The 23510-nt window shown below is 42.4% G+C and overlaps 1 non-coding gene across 1 annotated transcript in view; it reads right to left on the reverse strand.

The window, feature by feature from the left end:
- Window positions 1–4555: 4555 nt before the first annotated feature.
- 3110053B16Rik overlaps window positions 4556–23510 on the reverse strand; it is a 29136-nt gene continuing 10181 nt past the window's right edge. The window contains exons 2-6 of the transcript XR_003950190.1: window positions 14913–15039; window positions 14650–14710; window positions 12761–13314; window positions 12646–12676; window positions 4556–4559 (exon numbers count right to left, since the gene is read on the reverse strand). This is a non-coding gene — a transcript (RIKEN cDNA 3110053B16 gene). The remainder of the gene's footprint in view (window positions 4560–12645; window positions 12677–12760; window positions 13315–14649; window positions 14711–14912; window positions 15040–23510) is intronic.

Consider the following 23510-nt stretch of genomic DNA (forward strand, 5'->3'; position numbering starts at 1 on the left):
TCAAAGATGCTCATCACCAGACCAGACCTTTTACAGGCCTCTGCTTCTGTATGGGACCAGCAGAATATCTGGGCAGCTAGTTCCCTGCGGTGGAGGAGGGGAAAGCAAAAAGCAATGTGTGGGAGTGTGCCAGGGCCAGAACTAAGGAGAACTCACTGCCCTGCAGCACACAACAGCTGCCCAATGAGGAAGTGATAGTATCCCCACAGGGACAGAGGTCAGCCAGCTAACATGGAGCACAACCAAGAGGACCAACCCAAGCAGATTAGGAACTGGCAATGGGGATAGCTGGAAAGACATGAAAGGCAGGGCAGATCCAGGCCCTCACGTTCCTCACCTAATGTCCAGCTTTATAGAAACCTTAGGGAATTAGCAAGTCAAAAACCTCAGAACACAATGGATGCTCAACTGCACAGTAGAAGCTCAAGGCTGAGCCATAGGGACAGACACCTGTGTTATACAAACAGACTTCTTCCTGTGGGCTGAGTCCACACCCTGTGGTTTTGATACAGGGTCTCATGTATAGCAGGCTGGACATTGAACTCATTATATAAAAGACGATGACCTTGAACTCCAGATCATCCTGCCTCGATTTCCCAAGGGCTGGGGTTAGAGTCATGTACCTCCGCATGCATTGTGGTGCACTTAGGGATAGATTTAGACTTCGGTGAATCTTAGGCAAGCATTCCACCAACAGTCGTAGCCAACTCCAGCCTATCCTCTCTCCTCTCCCTCCCACTCCCGTTTTCCTGTGACAGAGTATTTTTTTTTTTGAAACAAGGTTTCTCTGTGTAGCACTGGCTGTCCTGAAACTCCCTCTGAGACCAGGCTGGCTTGGAACTCACACAGATCCATCTACCTCTGCCTCATGAGTACTGGGATTAAAGGAGAGCCTCACCACCATCTGGCTATGATAGAGTCTTTCTATAAAGCCCAGGCCAGCCTTGCACTCAAGAAACTCCTCAGTCTGCTGAAATTACTGGAGCACAGCACGCCTTAAGTGCTCTTTTGAAGGATATGTAAGACATTGCTGCAAGCAGGAGAGGGCAGAGGCCTCCAATTCGTTCCCCTAGTCCCTCTACAGATGGACGTCTTGTGTAGTCAGTCCTGGTGGGATGGAGTCAGAATAGGCTTCTCTGCCTTGCTGCTCAGCACCCAGGCTCAGGTTGGCACGTTGTCCCAGGCTGGATGCAGCAGGTTCTTTGGGGTCCCTGAGCCAGCTATGGAATGACTCACACATGGGCTCCTGATTGGCTAGGATAACAGGTCATATCAACTCTGTTCTGATGCTGCAGGCCAAGAAGCCAGCAATGGCCTTTCCCGAGTAGCCAGGAAAATGGCATGAGGCCTCTAGGACTGGTTCTGCATGGTCAATCACTCAGGCTGCCCTGACCAGTGGCCAGCACCTAACACTCCTGGGAGGGTCCAGCAGTACCCCAAGGGTGCTGAGCCAGGCCTAGCATAGGGCAGGGTAGAATATCTCTCATTGTTCCTGACTGAGCCTATGTGTGTCCCTCTCTAAAAGGAGCTGCAGTTCACTGTGTCAGGCTGCAATGGGACATGCAGATTTGGTGGTCCCTGGGTCAATCCCTGCCTACAGCCTTCCCTTCTACCCATATGTTCTTGCTGCCTTGATTTCTCTGAGTCCTGTCTCCTTAGCTGTAAACCAAGAGTGAAGGTCTCTGTGTGTGGAGTTTACAGCCCATTTTTATGAAAGGAAGGGAAACAGAAGCTATGAGGAGACAGAGACAAACTGAACCCCAGGCAAATGCTCGGTGGGGACATTGGAGGACTTTTACTGTGAAAGACCACAGGCTTCCTCAATGAGCTCCATCTGAATACAGCACCCTGTGAGGAGGGAAGCCACCGACCTGAAAAGCTTCTCTTGCAGGTCACACCTAGTGCAGTGGCATTAAAAAACGTGTTCTGCACTGGTAAAGAGCCTGAGGTCACTGTGATCTAGAAGCATCCCTGGGTAAGGCCAGTGACTTCCTAACTCCTGTACTTCAAAGAGGAAATGTGGGGAGGGAAGGAAGGATGTAGCCAGGCAGACATCAGGGCAGGGACCACAGAGGGTCCTGTTGCTGAGGGGCAGGTCTAGTACAGGGTCCCAAGCACCAAGGGCTTGCTAGACACAGGGGTGGGGTTTCAGGAGGAGGAAGTCCCCTTCTCTCATGGCAGCAGGTATCCTGGGAAGTCCATGCCTACTGCTTGGGAATAGGAGTGTGAGGGTTAGGGACCCTCAGGCAGTGGCTCACACTTCATACCATACACGTTGCAAAGTTTACAGACACACACACACACCCCAACACCCCTTCACCAACACAGAGCTGTGTTACCTCACTGACTACTCAGAAGCTCCCATGCCTCCTGGCTCCAGTGATAGCCCAGGAGGAAGAGCTGTTAGAAGGAGGACTCCTCAAAGCATTACCTGGACTCTGGAAGATATCCCCCCTGGGAGCTCGCTATTCTTACACACAGGAATATGAGTCATTTGCTCATTCATTCATCCAGCCACCTTTACCAAGTATGCATGGACTTGGCCTGAAGGTGTGCTGAGCGAATGACCCTCATCTTGGGCAGATGGAGAAGATGCTGACTGGTGGACGGGAAAGATGGATGCTCAGAGGAAGCCTCAGTGTGCTCTTAGGTGAGTCCCTATGACACAGAGAAAGCAGGAACATGTGGGGAAAATAGGGAGGGAGGGAAGAGGAAATTCTCCACAACCGCAGAGCTGTCACTCAGTACAAGTTGAGCTCTGAGCTGCATGCTGTGATTCATTGCACCCCCATCAGCCTGAACCATCTTCCCATCCTCTCTGGCTACAAATATCTCCACCTCTTCTGTCTCCATCCCTACGGCTGCCACTGGGCCTTTGCTCCCACACCTTCTTCAGGCTCTCTCCCTGCTCACATCTCTTAGCCTTCCTGGAATACTTTGTTGAAAAGTGAAGCCTCTACACACAACCTTCTAAGCCTAACCTCTCTCCAGCTTTACTTTTTCCAGTATTATAATGAGTTCAAGGCCCAGGCTTTACTTTGCTTTTCTTGGCCATTAGAAGCCAGAGCCCTCAAGCTCACTGGGGACAGAGCATATTCTTAATACATGCTGAGCACAGCCATATGACCTGCCAAAGTGGACAGCTGGCAACAGGCTGTGCCCCAGACTTGTACACGCTTTCATGCACAGGCAGGTGGGTGGGAATGGAGGAGGTGCCCATCATCAGAGGGATCTTTCTACTGATCATCCTCTGACTTCTGACCCCATAGCAAAGTTCTGACATAAGATTAAGGACTATCTGACCCAGACTCTCCTCATTCAGTGCCAAGGTGTGTTTGACTACAGAGGAGTCACTGGGTGTACACCAAAGCATCCAAGGGCCTCAGGATGAGAAGAGACACTATAGGCTAGAACTAGCCCTGGCTGTCCTGGAACTCACTTTGTATTCCAGGCTGGCCTAGAACTCAGAAACCCCCTGCCTCTGCCTCCCAAGTGCTGGGATTAAAGGTGAGTGCCACCACGCCCAGCTCACTTGCCATATTCTGCCTAGGCTGCTCATACTCTCAGGCTCGCCCTCCAGGCCATGCTCTCCCAATCCATCCTCCCATGGGACCTTTTTCCTTCTTCTTCTTCCCTCTCCTTCATGGTCTCTTCCAAAGACACCAAGGCCAGGAACTGAAGTGCCATCAACCTTTCTTCTTGCCAGCTGCAGGCATTAGATGTGTTTACTGACTGACCACAGGAGGTAGGACTGATGTAATCATAATCCCCCAAATTATCGTAAAATATGGGTCCAGAGTCGAGGATCTGGTATCAGATCAAATGTTACTCATACTGTTTCCTCTCAGGCTGAACATCTGAAACCTAGAACATAACGGTCCTTTTAGACAAGGCTACATCAAGCTAAACATATGGATAGACTTATAGATAGATGGATAGATGGATGGATAGATTTATACATATACATATATGTGTATATGTATATATAAATTTTTAGATATATAGATTTTTATATATAGATTTATAGATAATATATATATTTATTGATACATGATAGATATATAGGTGTATAGATATATACATATGTAGATATGTAGATTTATAGGTGATATATAGATATATAGATTGAAGATATATAGATGATATATAGATATATAGATGAATAGATAGATAGATATAGAAATATATAGATCCATATATCCATATATTGTTGCAGGTTGAAATGTTACATAAGGACAGGTCACTATACTGACTTAAGGGGATGAAGAGGATGGCAACCTGATAGAAAGAACAAAACTGTGAGCTAACCTGGACACTTCAGACCTCCCAGCCAAAAACCAAGGAGCATCCAGGGGCTGGCTCATTGCCCCAGGCACATATGAAGCAGAGGACTGCCCTGTCTCTCTATGGGACAGAAACAGGATGTACTTAAATAAATTAAAAAATTAATTAAAAAAGTAAAAATGAAACATAATTGAATATATACATATATATATATATATATATATATATATATATAGAGAGAGAGAGAGAGAGAGAGAGAGAGAGAGAGAAGTTATCTGGCAGAAAAAATGGCATTAATACAATACTCTTTGACCTGGCTCCTGTGTGCAATATCAGTTGCTGTAATCTGTAACATGACACACAACTACAGCCAATGGCCTGTGTCACAATCATCTGAGCTGACTAAAGCCTGAAAGTTCATTGGACATATCTCCAAAGTCAGAAATTCAATATTGCTTGGATCAAGCTAAAGTCCCCAATTTACATATCTATCAATCTGGTCTGTCTTCATTCACAAGACATTAATAAATACATGCTGGAAAATTACAAAGTCGCTCACCCTGTCACCATCAGGTCTTTTTTTTTTTTTTTAATGGTAACTCCAAGGTTAGTGATAAAAACAGGTGTCTCACAAAAAGTAACTCTTTCAAAAAGTGCCTCACTTGGCTACCCATCCAGTGTAAGGAGAAAGTGTAGCCTCCCGACCCCCAGCCTGGAACCTGCTGGCTCAGGGGTGGAGTTTTCTGCTCATTCGTTCTGCCACACCCACTGCTGGACCGTGCCGCTTTGCTGCTTGGAGCCACACATGTGTTCACTCTGCTACTGGACCCCAAGACCAGTTGGCGGGAATCGGGTCCCCTCCCCCTTCCTCTATAACTGAATGTCGGAACTAGTAAAATTGAGCTTTGAACAGGATGAACTTGTCTTGGCTCCCTTTCTTCTTTCTCCCCGTCTAGTTCCTCCCTTAGCTCGAGTGGCCATCTCAGTCGAACCGTTCATGTTGCGAGCTGCTGGCCGGCCACAACATTTTGGCGCCAGAACTGGGACCTGAAGAATGGCAGAGGGATGCTAAGAGAAACGCTGCTGGTGTGAAGCTCCACAGAAAAGGATCTTCGTATTGGGCACCGGAGCAACGGACAGGTACACATGCTAGCGCTAGCTTAAAATTTCAGTTTTGTAAAGTGTTGCTGAGGATGTGGTAAGATATGAATTAAGCTCGAAATCAGTGCTAACCCAACGCTGGTTCTGCTTGGGTCAGCAGCATGTTAATCGGAACAAGAAACGGAAACAGGCGGGTTGGCTGCAGCTTTTTAGGAAGCTGCTTAGGTAGAAGAAGAAAGGGTTTAAAGTCATGGATCAGGTGGTTGCCCTTAGTTTTCAGGAGTTGTTTCAGGCCAGAGGAGTAAGGCTTAAAGTACAATTAATAAGAAATTTTTTAGATAAGATTGATAGCTGTTGCCCATGGTTCAAGGAAGAAGAAACAGTAGATTGTGGAACCTGGGAGAAAGTTGGTGAGGCCTTAAAAATCACTCAGGCAGATAATTTTACCCTAGGCCTCTGGGCACTCGTAAATGATGCTATAAAAGATGCCACTTCTCCAGGGCTAAATTTTCCCCAGGCGGAGCTTGTGGTATCTCAGGAGGAGTGTCTATCAGAGAGGGCCTCCTCAGAAAAAGATCTTCTTAGCTCAAAAATTGATAAATGTGGAAACTCAGATAATTATGACTGGAAGAAGGCAGGCATTGACTTGTTTAGAAAAAGAGCCAGATATCATTGTCCAGCCTTACAGCGTAAGTCAGGACACTTGGCTGAAACAGCATAGTACAGATTGGTTGCTTACACAAATAGGGTTTAACAGAACTATAGACAGCCACTACCCCCAAGATAGGTTGATAAAATTTTTAAATGTACATGATATGATATTTCCTAAGATGACTTCTTTACAGCCTTTAAATAATGCTCTATTGATTTTTACTGATGGCTCCTCTAAAGGGCGAGCTAGATATCTTATTAATAATCAACAGGTTATTGTAGAGACTCCTGGTCTCTCGGCTCAGCTAGCCGAATTAACAGCAGTACTAAAGGTCTTTCAGTCTGTACATGAGGCTTTTAATATCTTTACTGACAGTTTATATGTTGCTCAGTCGGTCCCCTTATTAGAAACCTGTGGTACGTTTAACTTCAATACGCCGTCAGGATCCTTATTTTCAAAATTGCAAAACATCATTCTTGCCCGGAAAAATCCGTTTTATATTGGCCATATACGGTCTCACTCTGGTCTTCCTGGGCCTCTGGCCGAGGGTAATGATCGCATTGACAGAGCTCTAATAGGAGAAGCCTTAGTTTCTGATCCTGTTGCTTTGGCCCAACGTGATCATGAAAGGTTTCATCTCTCTAGCCATACCCTAAGGCTCTGACATAAGATCACTAAGGAGCAAGCGAGAATGATTGTAAAACAATGTCCTAAATGTATTACATTATCTCCAGTGCCACATCTAGGAGTCAATCCTAGAGGCCTTATGCCTAACAATATCTGACAAATGGATATAACCCATTATGCAAAATTTGAAAAACTAAAATATATACATGTTTACATTGATACCTGTTCAGGATTTCTCTTTGCTTCTCTGCATACAGGAGAGGCTTCAAAAAACGTAATTGATCATTGCCTACAAGCCTTTAATGCCATGAGATTGCCTAAACTTATTAAGACAGATAACGGGCCATCTTATTCCAGTAAAAACTTTATTTCATTCTGTAAAAAATTCGGTATCAAACATAAAACTAAAATTCCTTACAACCCCATGGGACAAGGAATAGTTGAACGTGCTCATCGCACCTTAAAAAATTGGCTTTTTAAAACAAAAGAGGGGCAGCTATATCCCCCAAGGTCACCAAAGGCTCACTTTGCCTTCACCTTATTTGTCCTAAATTTTTTGCAAACTGATATTAAAGGTCAGTCTGCAGCAGATCGCCATTGGCATCCAGTTACTTCTAATTCTTATGCACTGGTAAAATGGAAGGACCCCCTGACTAACAAATGGAAGGGTCCAGATCCGGTTCTAATTTGGGGAAGAGGCTCGGTTTGTATTTTTTCACGAGATGAAGATGGAGCGAAGTGGCTGCCAGAGAGATTAATCCGTCAGATGAACACAGATCCTGACTCTTCTCATAAGTATCATTCTGAAGACTAAAATTCCTCTTGTGCTTAGAATTCAGCTGGGAACAGAAGCTCCCAGAAACGCTGTTGTCCTCTGAGCCAACTCCCCTACAGGAGGCCGGAGACTTTACAATTTGCAACTGAATAAAGTACCTGGACTTCCCCAATAAGAAAATTTGCATTGCTACTTTCTCATTGTCTAGATCTCTTTCCTTTTTCAAGCAGGTTAATCAACATTCTCCAGCCAGACCAGAAGGGGTACATTCCCCTCCCCCAAGAGCACACAGGTGGCAACTACTATCTTCCTTCCAAGGACATTCCAGCACATGGCTTTCAGTCTGAGTTAGAAATTAGACTAGAAATTTCAAATATTTACAGAGATTGGATTTTATTTTGATAGACGGGCTTAGTCCCTTAGCTGGCTCTCTGGCTTTTCACCCTTGCTGTTGCTGCAAGGTGTCCTTAGATCCTCAGGCTATGGGCATAACAGGGATAAGGAGAAACGACTTCCAGCTCCTATTTTAGCCACAAATCGTGGTGTTACTAATGACATAATTCTTGTCTAGGCCTTGCTAAATCTGAGGTTGACAATTCTCCTTTAAAAGCTGCACAGTACTCAGAACTGTGCATACTGGTTCGTGATCGCACGAATTCATTATGGGTATTATGGCTTGGTGCAGAGAGCTACTGCAGGGGAAGGTCCAGCTTGACCATTTCTGAGTTTCCTGTGGGTTATACCCGGTTTAAAATGGAGGTTGGTATCTAATTTTGGCTAAAAACCAAAAATATCTACGGCTCTGCCTCCCCTCCCCAAAAGATACCAAGAGCCACAGGTGTGGGTCGTGACAGCACCCATGAGAGGAATCGGGTCACTGTCCACTCAAGCCAAGGTTAAAAGCCCACTCATCTACAGATGAGAAAATCTTTTGATCACCTCAGTTAAGCGTTGCCTTATTGAACATATTCAATTGGGGGGAGAGAGGTTGGAGACCGCACTGTTGAAAGGGCAAGCCCTTCACTGCCTCCCACCCAAATAAAAAAAGCCAATTGGCCCTGTACTATGGAGCCGGTCATACCCCTTCTCCCTGTTTCCCGCCTGTCATCCAAAAATGCAGAGGAATATCAACTCAGTGTTATTCTTAATAAAGTGTATTTCAAATTTGTTCAGTCAAACTTATAAAATACAGTTTGCCATAAGAAAAGTTAGGGAATTCCCACGGAGGCAGGTTTTTTTCTTTAGCCCTAAGAATTCAGGCAGAACTATTGAGCATAAATAAGTTTTTTGCCTCAGGCCAGCCCTTCCCTTTTTTTTTTTTTTTTTTTTTTTTTTGATAACAAATGGGAGGAGATGTAGCCTCCCCAATCCAGCCTGGAACCTGCTGGCTCAGGGGTGGAGTTTCCTGCTTATTCGTTCTGCCACGCCCACTGCTGGACCGTGCCGCTTTGCTGCTTGAAGCCACACACGTGTTAACCCTGCTACTGGACGCCGAGACCAGTTGGCGGGAATCGGGTCCCCTCCCCCTTCCTTTATAACTGAATGTCGGAACTAGTAAAATTGAGCTTTGAACAGGATGAACTTGTCTTGGCTCCGTTTCTTCTTTATCCCCGTCTAGTTCCTCCCTTAGCTCGAGTGGCCATCTCAGTTGAACCGTTCACATTGCGAGCTGCTGGCCGGCCACAACAAGAAAGAACAACCTTGGGATTAATTACACATCGGGTTAAATCTAAACTGAATACTTAGCTTAGCACCATTCCATCCCATGATGTTGGTACTTGATAATGTAATAAGGACCAACATTTATCACTCTCTGGTTAATGACTCTGAGCTCATTTATATTGTCAAAGAAGGTCTTAAATATTCCAACAAAGCTAAATTACAAGAAAAAAACTCTAACCCCAAATGTATGGAGATGACAGAGTTCCTTAAAGAGGAAATGACCAAATCACTTAGAGAAATCCAGGAAGCCAGGCAGTGGTGGCACACGCCTTTAATCCCAGCACTTGGGAGGCAGAAGCAGGCAGATTTCTGAGTTCGAGGCCAGCCTGGTCTACAGAGTGAGTTCCAGGACAGCCAGGGCTACAGAGAAACTCTGTCTCGAAAAACAAAAACAAAAAAACAAAAACAAACCAGAAATCCAGGAAAAGAGAAAAAAATTGGAGGAAATCAATAAATTCCACAAAGAAGGCCAGGAAAACACAAACCAAAAGTAGAGGAAGCCAAAATTCCTACAAATAAAGCCAAGAAAGAACAAGCCAGTGTGTGAAGTAAACAAAACTATTCAATACATAAAAGTGGAAATAGAAGCAAAAAAGAAAACTAAAACTTAGGAAATAGTCGAAATAAAAATTTAGGACTGCAAAAAGGAACTACAGAGGCAAGGTTCACCCACAGAACACAGACATGGAAGAAAAACCTCAATAATTGAATAATCAATAGAAGGAATGGGTAAATCAGACAATGAAAATGTTAAGTCTAAATCTTCCTGATATAAAATATCATGGAAATCCAGGACATTGTAAAAGGACTAAACATAAGAATACTTAGGAAGAGGAAGGAGAATCCTCGCTCAAAGTCTCAGAAAGTATTGACAACCAAATCATAAAAGAAAAACTTCCTAACAAAAAGAAAACACAAGAATCATCAAAACACCAAACAGAAGGGACCATAAAATAAAGTCTCTTCCCTGTGTAATAATCAAAACATAAAGTTCAAGGAAAGAATACTAAAAGCTGCAAAGGCAAAAAGCCAGGAAAAACATAAAGGAAGATCTATTAAGATCACAGATGTCTTCTTGGAGTCTGTAGATGGCAGAAGGGATTGCACACATGTGCCACAAAAACAACAGATGCCTGGATTTTAATATGTAAAAAAAAATGACTATACTGTAAATGGAAAAAATTAAGATAGTGCACAATAAACTCAAATTTAAGCAAACATACAGACCTACACAGAGATAGAGGTAGAATCTAACCCGAGGAAGTTAAGGATACACATGAAAACACAGGTAGTAAATAATCTCTTACTGTCTACAAAAGAAGGGAAAGCACACACACAGCCCAACACCAACACCACCCGCAGCTGCAACAACAACAAAATACAAGGAGTTAGCAATCACTACTTATTGACTCATTCAATAAAAATAAGTTTTGATTTGGGAGAAAATGTAGCTGTAAGTTGGCCCAGGACTTTGAGGTTTTTGTGTATGAAAGCTATACAACTTTCTGTCTCAGGTTGGGTGTGGGCGGTGAGGTTTTGAAGATACACTTCTGAGTATATTTTTGTGTCTCTCACTGATCAGTAGTGACTTGATTCCAATAAATCCTTTTTTTGTTTTCCCAGAGAGGGTTTCACTGTGTAGCCCTGGCTGTCCTGGAACGCACTCTAGGCCTCAAACTCAGAAATCTGGCTGCATCTGCCTCTTGAGTGCTAGGATTAAAGGAGTGCACCACCACCACCCAGTCCAGTAAATTCTTATCATTTGCATTGTCGTGGAGTGTGAGTTGTGTTGAACCTCAGTGGACCCAACAACTTAAAGGCTTTACCATTCTGATGACATTCATAGCATGTCTCCCGTACGAATAGTCTCATAAAAAGAAGAATATACATAAAAAGAAGTTCAATGAAAAAGGTTCATCATACTAAATAGATTCACAATGTTTCTACCCAGTTCAAATTCTTCCATGATGAAGATGAGTACAAAATTGTGCAAAGGCTTTGCCACATTAAATATACTCAGAGGGTTTCTCCAACAACCTTTCAATGGCTAGGAACAGATCTCATGACCAAACCAACTCTGAGAAAAGCAAACATTTAAATTGGGGTTTCTCTGCAGTGTGGTTTGTCTTGTGTGTGCCTAAAGAACTATGACATGCAAAGGCTTTACTACGTTTATAACATTGACATGGGTTCTCACTTGTATGTGATCTTTTATGTCATCGTAGATGACCTTGACATCAAATGCTTTACAACACCGATTACCTTCCTAAGGTTTCTGTCTTCTATGTGTTCTTTAAAAATAATGGAGACTATAAAGTTGTAAAAAGTCTTTACCATATTGATTGCTTTTATGAGGTTTCTTTCGAGTGTAGAATCTTTTATGTTTTAAAGACGAGTGGGATATGCACAGGCTTTAGCATACTGACTACATTCATCATGTTTCTATCGAATATGGGTTCTTTTATGATTATAGAGACAATAACTTAATGAAAAGGTTTTACCACATTGATTATATTCATAGGGTTTCTCTCTGGTATGTGTACTTTTATGACATTGGAGATGACTGAATTGTGGAAAGGCTTTACCACATTGATTAAATTCATAGTTTCTCTCCAGTATGTTTTTTTTTTACATTTCAATTTTTTAAAAGATATTTTCTTCATTTACATTTAAAAAGCTATCCCGAAAGTCCCCCCATATACTCCCCCCGCACTGCTCCCCTACCCACCCACTCCCACTTCTGGGCCCTGGCATTCCCCTGTACTGGGGCTTATAGCGTTTGCAAGACTAAGGGGCATCTCTTCCCAATAATGGCAGACTAGGCCATCTTCTGCTACATATGCAGCTAGAGACATGAGCTCTGGGGGTATTGGTTAGTTTATATTGTTGTTCTGCCTACAGGGATGTAGACCCCTTCAGCTTCTTGGGTACTTTCTCTAGCTCCTCCATTGAGGGCCCTGTGTTCCATCCAATAGATGACTGTGAGCATCCACTTCTGTGTTTGCCAGGTATTGGAATAACCTCACAAGAGACAGCTATATCAGGAAAGTGTGTGTTCTTTTATGATATTGGAGATGACTGTGACCTGCAAAGGCTTTACCACATTGATTACATTCATAGGGTCTCTCTCCAGTCTGTTTAGTTTTATGATGTTGGAGATGAGTATGACATGCAAAGGCTTTACCAATTACATTCTTAGGGTTTCTCTCCAGTATGTGTTCTCTTATGACACTGGAGATGACTGGGTCTTGCAAAGGCTTTACCACATTGGTTACATTCTTAGGGTTTCTTTCCAGTATGTGTTCTTTTATGATATTGAAGATGACTGTGTTGTGAAAAGGCTTTACCACATTGATGACATTTATAGGGTTTCTCTCCAGTATGTGTTCTTTTATGACAGTGGAGACTACTGAGTTGTGCAAAGGCTTTACCACATTGATGACATTCATAGGGTTTCTCTCCAGTATGTGTTCTTTTATGACATTGGAAACTACTGAGTAGTGCAAAGGCTTTACCACATTGATTACATTCATAGGGTTTCTCTCCAGTATGTGTTCTTTTATGACATTGGAGATGACTATGACCTGCAAAGGCTTTACCACATTGATTACATTCATAGGGTTTCTCTCCAGTATGTGTTCTGTGATGACATTTTAAACTACTGAGATGTGCAAAGACTTTACCACATTGATTACATTCATAGGGTTTCTCTCCAGTATGTGTTCTTTTATGACGTTGGAGAAGACTGTGTTGTGAAAACGCTTTACGACATTGATTACACTCATAGGGTTTCTCTCCAGTATGTATTCTTTTATGACGTTGGAGATGACTGTGTTGTGAAAAGGCTTTACCACATTGACGACATTCATAAGATTTCTCTCCAGTACGTGTTCTTTTATAATGTTCGAGTTGACTGCAGTTTTTAAAGGCTTGACCACATTGATGACATTCATAAGGTTTCTCTCCAGTATGGGTTCTTTTATGATATTGAAGATGACTGGGTGTTGGAAAGGCTTTACCACATTGGTTATGTTCATGTGTTTTCTCTCCAATTTGTCTTCTTTTATGACATTGGAGATGACTGGGACATGAAAAGGCTTTAGAACGTTCATTATATTCATAGAGTTTCTCTCCACTATGATTACTTACATACCTGCAATGAAAATTGGCACATGTGATATGTTTACTACATTAATATCCCTGTTCAATCATTTCATCAAGATGAATAAAGTTTACAAATTGGTCTATGGATAAAGATGGACCAGATCATCTGGTTTTATCACTTTATATGTTCATGGTGTTCTCCCTCATTATGGGTTGTTTTGTATCTTTCGAGATATCTGTGATGGTTATTACATGGCTAACATTTATACCATCCTTTTTACATGGGATATTTATATGATGTATTTCATCTATATGAGGAAAATGAAACAACTCAGAGCTTTATAACACTAATTGCTTTCATAATTTTTCCTGTAGCGTAATTATACCACATTTGACTGTGAACCAGGACAAACAAAAGAATTTTCAAATTCCTAGTACCCATAAAGATTTTCTACAGTGTGAGCTTGGAGAAGTTCCCAGTAAAATTAGAAAACCAATTCATTGCAAACTTTTATCATATTCAGAATGTCTACCAAATACAGAATGTGACATATTTTCTCACTGTTCTGGGATAGAAAGCAGTACATTGCTTCTTTCAATATCCCTATGCTCACATGGCTTTTATCCATTGTGACACATGAAATACATATAAAAAGAAGAATGACAGATGAAAGGTTTCCACATTGCATTCACACTGTTTGACTTTTTGTCCCTCGTAGACATGTAATATATGAATTAAGGTTTTTCCTATGACAATACTCTTGACTCTCATAAACTGTACCCTAAACAAATGATCAATTTCACTATTAAGAATATGAGTATCACCAACTTTCCCATGGATTATTTGCTTATTGGAAGGTTTTGGATATATATTTATCACTATTCGATGTGCAATATCTAAGTCTTGTAAGTCTATACACATTGTAGGATCAGTACAGCTCTAATAGAGCTACAAATTGAATAAAGGTATTTGTTAAGGCAATGTTTCCTTTTCTTTTTTTAAAAAAGAGGAATGCTTTGATAGATAAATCAGATAACTACATTGAGGCAGAACATTTTTTTAACAATATTATAATTAGGGCTAGCGAAATGGCTCAGTGGTTAAGAGCACAGACTGTTCTTCCGAAGGTCCTGAGTTCAAATCCCGGCAACCACATGGTGGCTCACAACCATAAGTAACAAAATCTGATGCCCTCTTCTGGAGTATCTGAGAACAGCTACAGTGTACTTACATATAATAGATAAATCTTAAAAAAGAGAATATTGTAATTATAGTTACACTTGAAGTATTGACATTTTACACTCCTGCTTTTCTTTAGAGCTTCCATAACATAGTAAAATTTCTTCAGAGGCTTAATTGCATCAGCTTGCACATGAAAATTACCTTTCATTTCTTCTTGAACTTTGACAATGTCCTTCAATATGATGGTTTTCCCAAGTGTAGCCTAAAAGACAGTACCAGAAAAATGAATGATATAGTATTGGAAATAAGGCAAAATTCAAGGTACTGTGAATTTTCACATCACTGGACACTATTAATTCAACTCAATCTTCCTTGTTCTCAATTGAAATAACAGAGCATCATCACTTACCAAGAGACATGTCTTCCCACTATTATGAAAAGCAAAAGAAAATTCACAGTCATACCTATAACAGTGAGGTTCCAGTAGGTCTCCAGCATCACATCTTTGTAGAGACTCTTCTGGGAAGGATCCAGCAAATTCCACTCTTCCCCAGTGAAGTTCACATGCACATCATCATAAGTCACTGCATCCTAAAATGTCCCATACATGTGTACATCACAAAGCATGGTACTGACATCACTGTAAAGTAAACTTATGCTTCCTTCACCATATATTCATGTAATTCTGGTGCTTCCTCCACTGACTTCCTGACACAGAAGTTATAATCTAAGTACCATAACATTTTAAAGGAAATTGAGTTGAAGGTTCACCTGTGTTGCTTATGAACATTTTAAATAAATAGGGTAAAGTCTTCTGAGAAGAATTCCAATTGAGAGGGAAATGTAGGGTCAAACAGATCAACAGTACTGAGGACACATCCCAGAAATTGTAAGAAGAATCACTAACTAGAAAAATCATGGACAAGCAGGGTGTATTTGTTCATGTCTTTAATACCAGAGTCACGGGCAGGTTATGTCACTGAGTTGGATCCTAGTCTGTTCTATGTAAAACTTTCCAGGACAGCAAAAGTTACATATTAAGACCCTTACTCCACTGCAAAAATCAACCACGGAGACAAAAATGATAGAAAGAACTCAGTTGTTTACTACAGTTCCTACAAAGAAGTATACATTCCCTGCACTTCTGTACTCATCTAGCAGAAACAGGAAGTGTTACGCTTTAAACTGCACCATTAGTAAAACTTTACTAGCAATCAAGACACATTTAATGGACCAATGGACAGATGAAAATATTAGTAATATGGTGTTGAACATAAAAAGCAACATAAGGCAGGAGAGGGCGTTAACTCAGCTGTGGAAAGCTCTTGCTGGTCTTCCAGATAACAGTGGTCAATTACGAGCATTTACGTGACACATGGCTTTATGAACAGGAATTCTAAGTCCACCCTCCAACAACACTAACGATGAGGCACACATGATATTCATATTCACACACACGGGCAAAACACTCCTATTTATTCAAAAATTTCAAAACAAACACAAGAGTTTGGGGAAACATCAACACCCAGAATCCAATGACTCTAAAGCCTCAGTCAGTATTGATGTCATGAGCATATGCCATACTAAAAAATAGACTATAACCTATGTGCCCTGGGGTAGACGGAGGGCCCCAACCCTACTCAAAGGAGAAACAGAAGAGATTGGGAGGAGGGAGTCTGTGAGGGCAGGGACCTAGAGTAGGGACAGTGATCAGGGTGATAACGAATATCTAAATTATAAGATAAAAAAATAAGGAAAGAAAGAAAAAGGAAATTTTTGAGTGAATATACACATTAATCTTCCCCAAGATGAATCTAGAAAGGCTCCTGCACTGTTCAAATGTCTAAAGTCTCTGCTGACACTCAAGACAATATCTTGACAGCCACATCTTGCAAAATCAGAAAGCAAGTTATATCTTTCCAACATAAACTGGCACTGAATACCCCTTCCCATTCCAATCAATAGGAATGTGCACGTAGGGAGAGAAGACTGGAGAAAGGCAAGAAAAACAGCAGGGCAAACACCAAATCCTATAGCTTTGTCTCAAACACATTGGATTTCAATTCCTAAAGGCATAGATGGTGTTCTTCCTGTAACTTCTCATACATCTCTCAGTTTGGGTACTTCATCTCCCTGTAGCATCTCTCCATGGCAGATTTCTCAATGTGTTAGTTTTCTCCACAACCTGTGGTCACAAAATGCAACTAAAGCATCAACCTCACCACTTAAATGCAAGGATCTCTCACAGAATCTTTCTGGGATCCTGACTTTGTCAAAAGATGGCTGCAGTGGTGCTAAACTGAAACCATAGAGAAAGAATCTATGACCATGGTATTTTCATCTTTCAGTTTCCAGAAGTGGCACAATGTGGATGATCCTGTGAAGTTTGGCTTCTAAATTAATGGACCCTGCCTTGCTTGGACCACATTTGCAGCAGGTTCTGTTTAAGGTTCCGTCCTGGGATGAGGAAACACTTTTAATACTCCTTCCATTAATTTAAAACATAGCAAGCAGGAAGGAAGTGCTACACTTAGGGTACCTTCATAGGTGTATACCCACAAGGACATTTGCTCCACTAAGTTCATAGCCACTTTATTCATAAAAGTTAGAAACAGGAAAGAATGCAGATGTACTTCAACTGAAATGTGGACACAAAAACCATGTTTCATTTACAAAATGGGATGCTATTCAGGTGTAAAAAACAAGGACATCATGAATGTTGCAGAGAAATGGGTACAATTAGAAACTAATATCTGGAATGCAGTAACTCAGGCCCAAAAGGACATGCATGTATGTACTCACAAGTGAATAATAACCATAAGTACAGGATACCCACACTGCACTTCATAGACCTAAAGACAGTAAACAAGACAAGGCACAAATCAGCATGGTTGAATCTCACTCAGAACGGGGTATGAAAGAGATAGAAGAGGCAGATGGAAGGGAGAGAACTGGATGGGACAGTAGTTAAGAAAGTAGAAGGGCAGTGTTAGGAACAGGTGTGGTAAAAGACAAGGGAAGGCCAGAGAGCCAGGAAAATGAAATGAAATCAGCACATGCTGGGAGGGAGCGGGGTTAGGGTGGGGGCACCTGTAGAATGTGCCTGAGACTATGAATGGGAGGGCACAAATGGGGCTAGGGAGGTGATCTTAGCTTAGGTAGATAGCATTGAGTTATGGACCATGAAGAGGTGACTTCTTGCAGTCAGGCAGAACCACCAGTGAAGTGTTCAGTACACCAAGAAAACCAAAAACCTTTCCTCCCAAAATTTGTTCTGTCTGCAAGTAAGGCAGGCACAAAGTTGAAAAAGAGACTGAGGGAATGGCCAAACTATACCCTGCCCAACTGGTAACCCATCTCTTGGGCAAGCACCAAGGCTGGCATTACTGAGGATAATTTGTTATACTTGCAGATAGTAGCTTAGCATCATTGTCCTTTGAGAATCTCCATCCAGCATCTGACTGAAACATGCAGAGACCCACAGCCTAACATTGGACAGGGCTCAGGGAGTATTTTAAAAGAGTTGGGGAAAGAATTGACGGCCTCTGAAGGAATAGGAAGTCCATGAGAAGACCCTCAGAGTCAACTAACCCAGAACCTAGGAGACTCTCAGAGATGGAGCCACCAACCAATGAGCACACACAGGTTGGGAGGGTGCAGCAGACCCTCTGGGTCCCTTTGTCTGCGTGGAACAGGTCTCTGGTCACAGGTGGGCAAGGAGTTGGCAGGAATTGAATAACAGACAGATTCACACAGGAAAGGTTGTGTAGAATCTGAATGTAATTTGTCAAATTGAGTATCAAACTTTTTATACAGAAGAAAATAGGGAAGATAGGTGACACATCAGCAAGGTACAAATGAGGTTACTGGATGTTTAATGACTCTTACACAAAACAGAGGTATGTAAACACAAATACTGGCAGGAACTGGGCAATAAAATAACAGACAAAGTCAGCCCTATCTAAGGTCAGCTATAGTCTTAGAAGCCAGGTGTGAGGTCTTTACACTCCTGGGGCAAGGGCTTTCACACACAAGTCATGATTCTAATTAGGGAGTTCCGTTCTAGCTAACCATCTCATGAATAATGCAATACTCTAAAACCACAGCCTGATCTACTTCCTAAACCATTGTAAATTCCTGTATATGGGAGCGACTTGGCTTTTATTCTAAGTGATAGTGTAATACCAGAGGCAATTCTTTTTTTTTTTAATTAGGTATTTTCCTCGTTTACATTTTCAATGCTATCCCAAAGGTCCCCCAAACCCACCCCCCGAATCCCCTACCCACCCACTGCCCCTTTTTGGCCCTGGTGTTCCCCTGTACTGGGGCATATAAAGTTTGCAAGTCCAATGGGCCTCTCTTTGCAGTGATGACCGACTAGGCCATCTTTTGATACATATGCAGCTAAAGACAAGAGCTCTCGGGTACTGGTTAGTTCATATTGTTGTTCCACCTATAGGGTTGCAGTTCCCTTAGCTCCTTGGGTAATTTCTCTAGCTCCTCCATAAGGGGCCATGTGACCCATCCAATAGCTGACTGTGATCATCCACTTCTGTGTTTGCTAGGCCCCGGCATAGTCTCACAAGAGAGAGCTATATCTGGGTCCCTTCAGCAAAATCCCGCTAGTGTATGCAATGGTGTCAGCATTTGGAAGCTGATCATGGGATGGATCCCCGCATATGGCAATCACCAGATGGTCCATCCTTTCGTCACAGCTCCAAATTTTGTCTCTGTAACGCCTTCCATGGGTGTTTTGTTCCCATTTCTAAGAAAGGGTAGAGTGTCCACACTTTGGTCTTCGTTCTTCTTGAATTTCATGCGTTTGGCAAGTTGTATCTTATATCTTGGGCATCCTGAGTTTCTGGGCTAATATCCACTTATCAGTGAGTACATATTGTGCGAGTTCCTTTGTGATTGGGTTACTTCACTCAGGATGATACCCTCCAGGTCCATCCATTTGCCTAGGAATTTCATAAATTCATTTTTTTTAATAGCTGAGTAGTATTCCATTGTGTAAATGTACCACATTTTCTGTATCCATTCCTCTGTTGAGGGGCATCTGGGTTCTTTCCAGCTTCTGGCTATTATAAATAAGGCTGCTATGAACATAGTGGAGCATGTGTTCTTCTTACCGGTTGGGACATCTTCTGGATATATGCCCAGGAGAGGTATTGCGGGATCCTCCGGTAGTACTATGTCCAATTTTCTGAGGAACCGCCAGACTGATTTCCAGAGTGGTTGTACAAGCTTGCAATCCCACCAACAATGGACGAGTGTTCCTCTTTCTCCACATCCTCGCCAGCATCTGCTGTCACCTGAGTTTTTGATCTTAGCCATTCTGACTGGAGTGAAGTGGAATCTCAGTGTTGTTTTGATTTCCATTTCCCTGATGATTAAGGATGTTGAACATTTTTTCAGGTGCTTCTCTGCCATTCGGTATTCCTCAGGTGAGAATTCTTTGTTCAGCTCTGAGCCCCATTTTTTAATGGGGTTATTTGATTTTCCGGAGTCCACCTTCTTGAGTTCTTTATATATATTGGATATTAGTCCCCTATCCAATTTGGGATAGGTAAAGATCCTTTCCCAATCTGTTGGTGGCCTTTTTGTCTTATTGATGGTGTCTTTTGCCTTGCAGAAGCTTTGCAATTTTATGAGGTCCCATTTATCGATTCTCGATCTTACAGCACAAGCCATTGCTGTTCTATTCAGGAATTCTTCCCCTGTACCCATATCTTCAAGGCTTTTCCCTACTTTCTCCTCTATAAGTTTCAGTGTCTCTGGTTTTATGTGGAGTTCCTTAATCCACTTAGATTTGACCTTAGTACAAGGAGATAGAAATGGATCAATTCGCATTTTTCTACATGATAACCGCCAGTTGTGCCAGCACCATTTGTTGAAAATGCTGTCTTTTTTCCACTGGATGGTTTTAGCTCCCTTGTCAAAGATCAAGTGACCATAGGTGTGTGGATTCATCTCTGGGTCTTCAATTCTGTTCCATTGGTCTACTTGTCTGTCACTATACCAGTACCATGCAGTTTTGATCACAATTACTCTGTAGTACAGTTTTAGGTCCGGCATGGTGATTCCACCAGAGGTTCTTTTCTCCTTGAGAAGAGTTTTTGCTATCCTCGGTTTTTTGTTATTCCAGATGAATCTGCCGATTGCCCTTTCTAATTCGTTGAAGAATTGAGTTGGAATTTTGATGGGGATTGCATTGAATCTGTAGATTGCTTTTGGCAAGGTGGCCATTTTTACAATGTTGATCCTGCAGAGGCAATTCTTAATATAACTGAATAGGCAACATTCTTACTGAATTCCAAGCCCATGGTCAGCTCAAGGACTTTCTAGGACGTTGGAATACTGGTAAAGGCTTAGCTATGTCAGAATTCAATCTTAAAAGGCACTTATAATAAGATAATACTAAAAGAGAGCACGTGGATCCATACACCAGACTAACTCGGGAATAGGGTATGAGTATATGGGTTAATGAGAACACCAAACTCCAGGAGGTGAGTTTCTGTGAAACTCTCTCCCTCCTGAGTGCTTCCAGGCCTCTCGGCCTGCCAAGCACACTTCACCGGAGTGTGCGTGGCAGGACGGAGGCCCACACCATATATGTAGTGGATGTGCTGATCAGCCTTCATGGGGTCCCGAACATCTAGAGCGGGACATGTCCATTAAGCTGTTCCTGTCTGTGCAAACTGTTTCCCTAACTGGGCTGCCTTGTCTGACCTCAGTGGGAAAGAATGTGCCTAACTCTGCAGAGTCTTGACATGCCATAGTTGGGGGTTACTCCAGTGGTTCCCAGCCTCCCTGGGGAGATAAAAGGGAGTCACTGATGAAGGACTGTGGAAGGTGGAATGGGATGGGTGTACCGATTAGAATGTAACTTGAATAAAGAAATAGGAAGATTGAACAATCGAATAAAAATATACAAATCAGGCAATAATTTTTACTCAATACTCAATATCTCAGGGCATAGGCCAAGTACAAAAGTTTTTTTGTTGTTGTTGTTTTTGGGTTTTTTGTTTTTTTCTTTTTGGCCAAAATATCACACAAATGACCTCTTCCTAAAGTTTTCAGTCTATTTTCCACTGAAATAGTATGACCTCAACTTCGTGTGGCTGCATTACTGTCAACACTCCAATCTTCCTGACCCTACGGGAAGAACCGATTAAGCTCCATGTACAGCTTTCTATGACTTTTGCCATCTCAATTTCTGATATTTTCCATATTCCTTCAAAAGAGACCATACATTCTGTCCAGCAGCAAAATCAGCTTTTGAAACAATTGCTGTTGTTGTTGTTATTGATGTTGCTCTACCTTGCAACTCTGCTGCTGTGATGGTTTCCTCTGAGCAGAAGCATCTCATGTAATAAATGTTTGTTTTACATGATTCTGTCAGATCACAGCCCACGATACTGGGAGCTCAGACTAGAAACTAAAGCTAGAAAATGAAGGCAAAAACATATGACAAACACTACTTCCAACTTTGCTTTCTTGCTTGGTCCCTCTCTCATGCTCTGTAGCCTCTCTCAGCCTTGGAGCAGGCTGATCCAGACTTTGTTTGACCTTGCTGCCACTAAGAAGGAGATTACCTAGTGTCTTAGTCAGGGTTTCTATTCCTAAACAAACATCATGACCAAGAAGCAAGCTGCGGAGGAAAGGGTTTATTTGGCTTACACTTCCATACTGCTGTTTATCACCAAGGAAGTCAGGACTGGAACTCAAGCAGGTCAGAAAGCTGGAGCTGATGCAGAGGCCATGGAACGATGTTCATTACTGGCTTGCCTCCCCTGGCTTGCTCAGTCTGCTCTCTTATAGAATCAAGACTACCAGCCCAGAGATGGTCCCACCCACAAGGGGCCTTTCCCCCTTGATCACTCATTGAGAAAATGCCTTACAGTTGGATCTCATGGAGGCAATTCCTCATCTGAAGCTCCTTTCTCTGTGATAACTCCAGCTGTGTCAAGTTGACACATAAAATTAGCCAGTACACCTAGGGTAGAGCCTTCTGACCTTGATGGCTCTATTTGCTCTTCTCCAAGACTCTACTTCCTGTTGAAAGGTCCTTGAGATGTTCTGGAGATAAGCCTGTAGATCGCCTATGTCCTGGCTCCAGGCACAAAGAATGGGCTGGCAGAGGATGGGCCTACCCTCTTTATAAGCAGGGACTCTCAGTAAACTTCAGAGGCTTTGAGCAGAAAGGTTTGTCTTGGCCTCATTCTTTTGTTGCCCTCTGATCTCTTTCAGCCCCAGCCCTCCTTTCAGGGGAACCCAGTTCACATGGCCACAGGCAGCTACAATTCTCACCTAGCTCTCTCAGCCAACCCAAGACCACTTGCTTCCCAATATTGCCACCCTTCATGGAAGAGTCTTCCTATATCAATTATCAACACTATCTCTCAGAGACATAGAAACCAGCCATTCTGATGAGGGCACACCTGTAAGTGAGGCTCCTTCAGATGACTGTAGCCTGAAATGTTGAGTTAAAACAACTATGACACAGAGACAATAATAAATGAGAAAGCTGTAAAATTCCAAAACCAATGATCTAACCATATCATTACAGGACCCCTGCCTCCACATCAGGGAGTTGGAGTAGTGTCTAAGCCAGGATATAATTGGAAGGGCTCCTGGCTCAGAGCATGGAAAGATACAGTGGAATGGGGAGAAGACAGGCTGCACTGCCCTGAGGTGAGTTGTCCTTAACCCTGGATTCCCAGGCCAAGGAGACCAAAGAGGTGGCCAAACAGCTGGAAGGTGAATGGAGGAGCAGATTGCCCCACAGACCCGGAAATAAGACTGCTGGTCTAAGGAAGATATGCTAACTTGGCTGGAAGGGATGAAAAACAACCTCCCATATACTGACAGTTCCAAGTTCAAAACTACAGAGTCACATATAGACTGAGAACAGGGTTGTTTAGAAGGGAGCAAAATGAGGTCTTTGTCCTTTCCACCCTGGTTTGCAGAGCTTGATTTTACCCTGAATGCGGTCATAAAGAGCCCTCTGTAGGGGCAATTTTATGGGTACAGGTCCTCTTGATAAGAAGGATTTAACC

Source organism: Mus musculus, chromosome 12 (genome assembly GCF_000001635.26).
Source record: "Mus musculus strain C57BL/6J chromosome 12, GRCm38.p6 C57BL/6J".
Classification (NCBI taxonomy): Eukaryota; Metazoa; Chordata; class Mammalia; order Rodentia; family Muridae; genus Mus; species Mus musculus.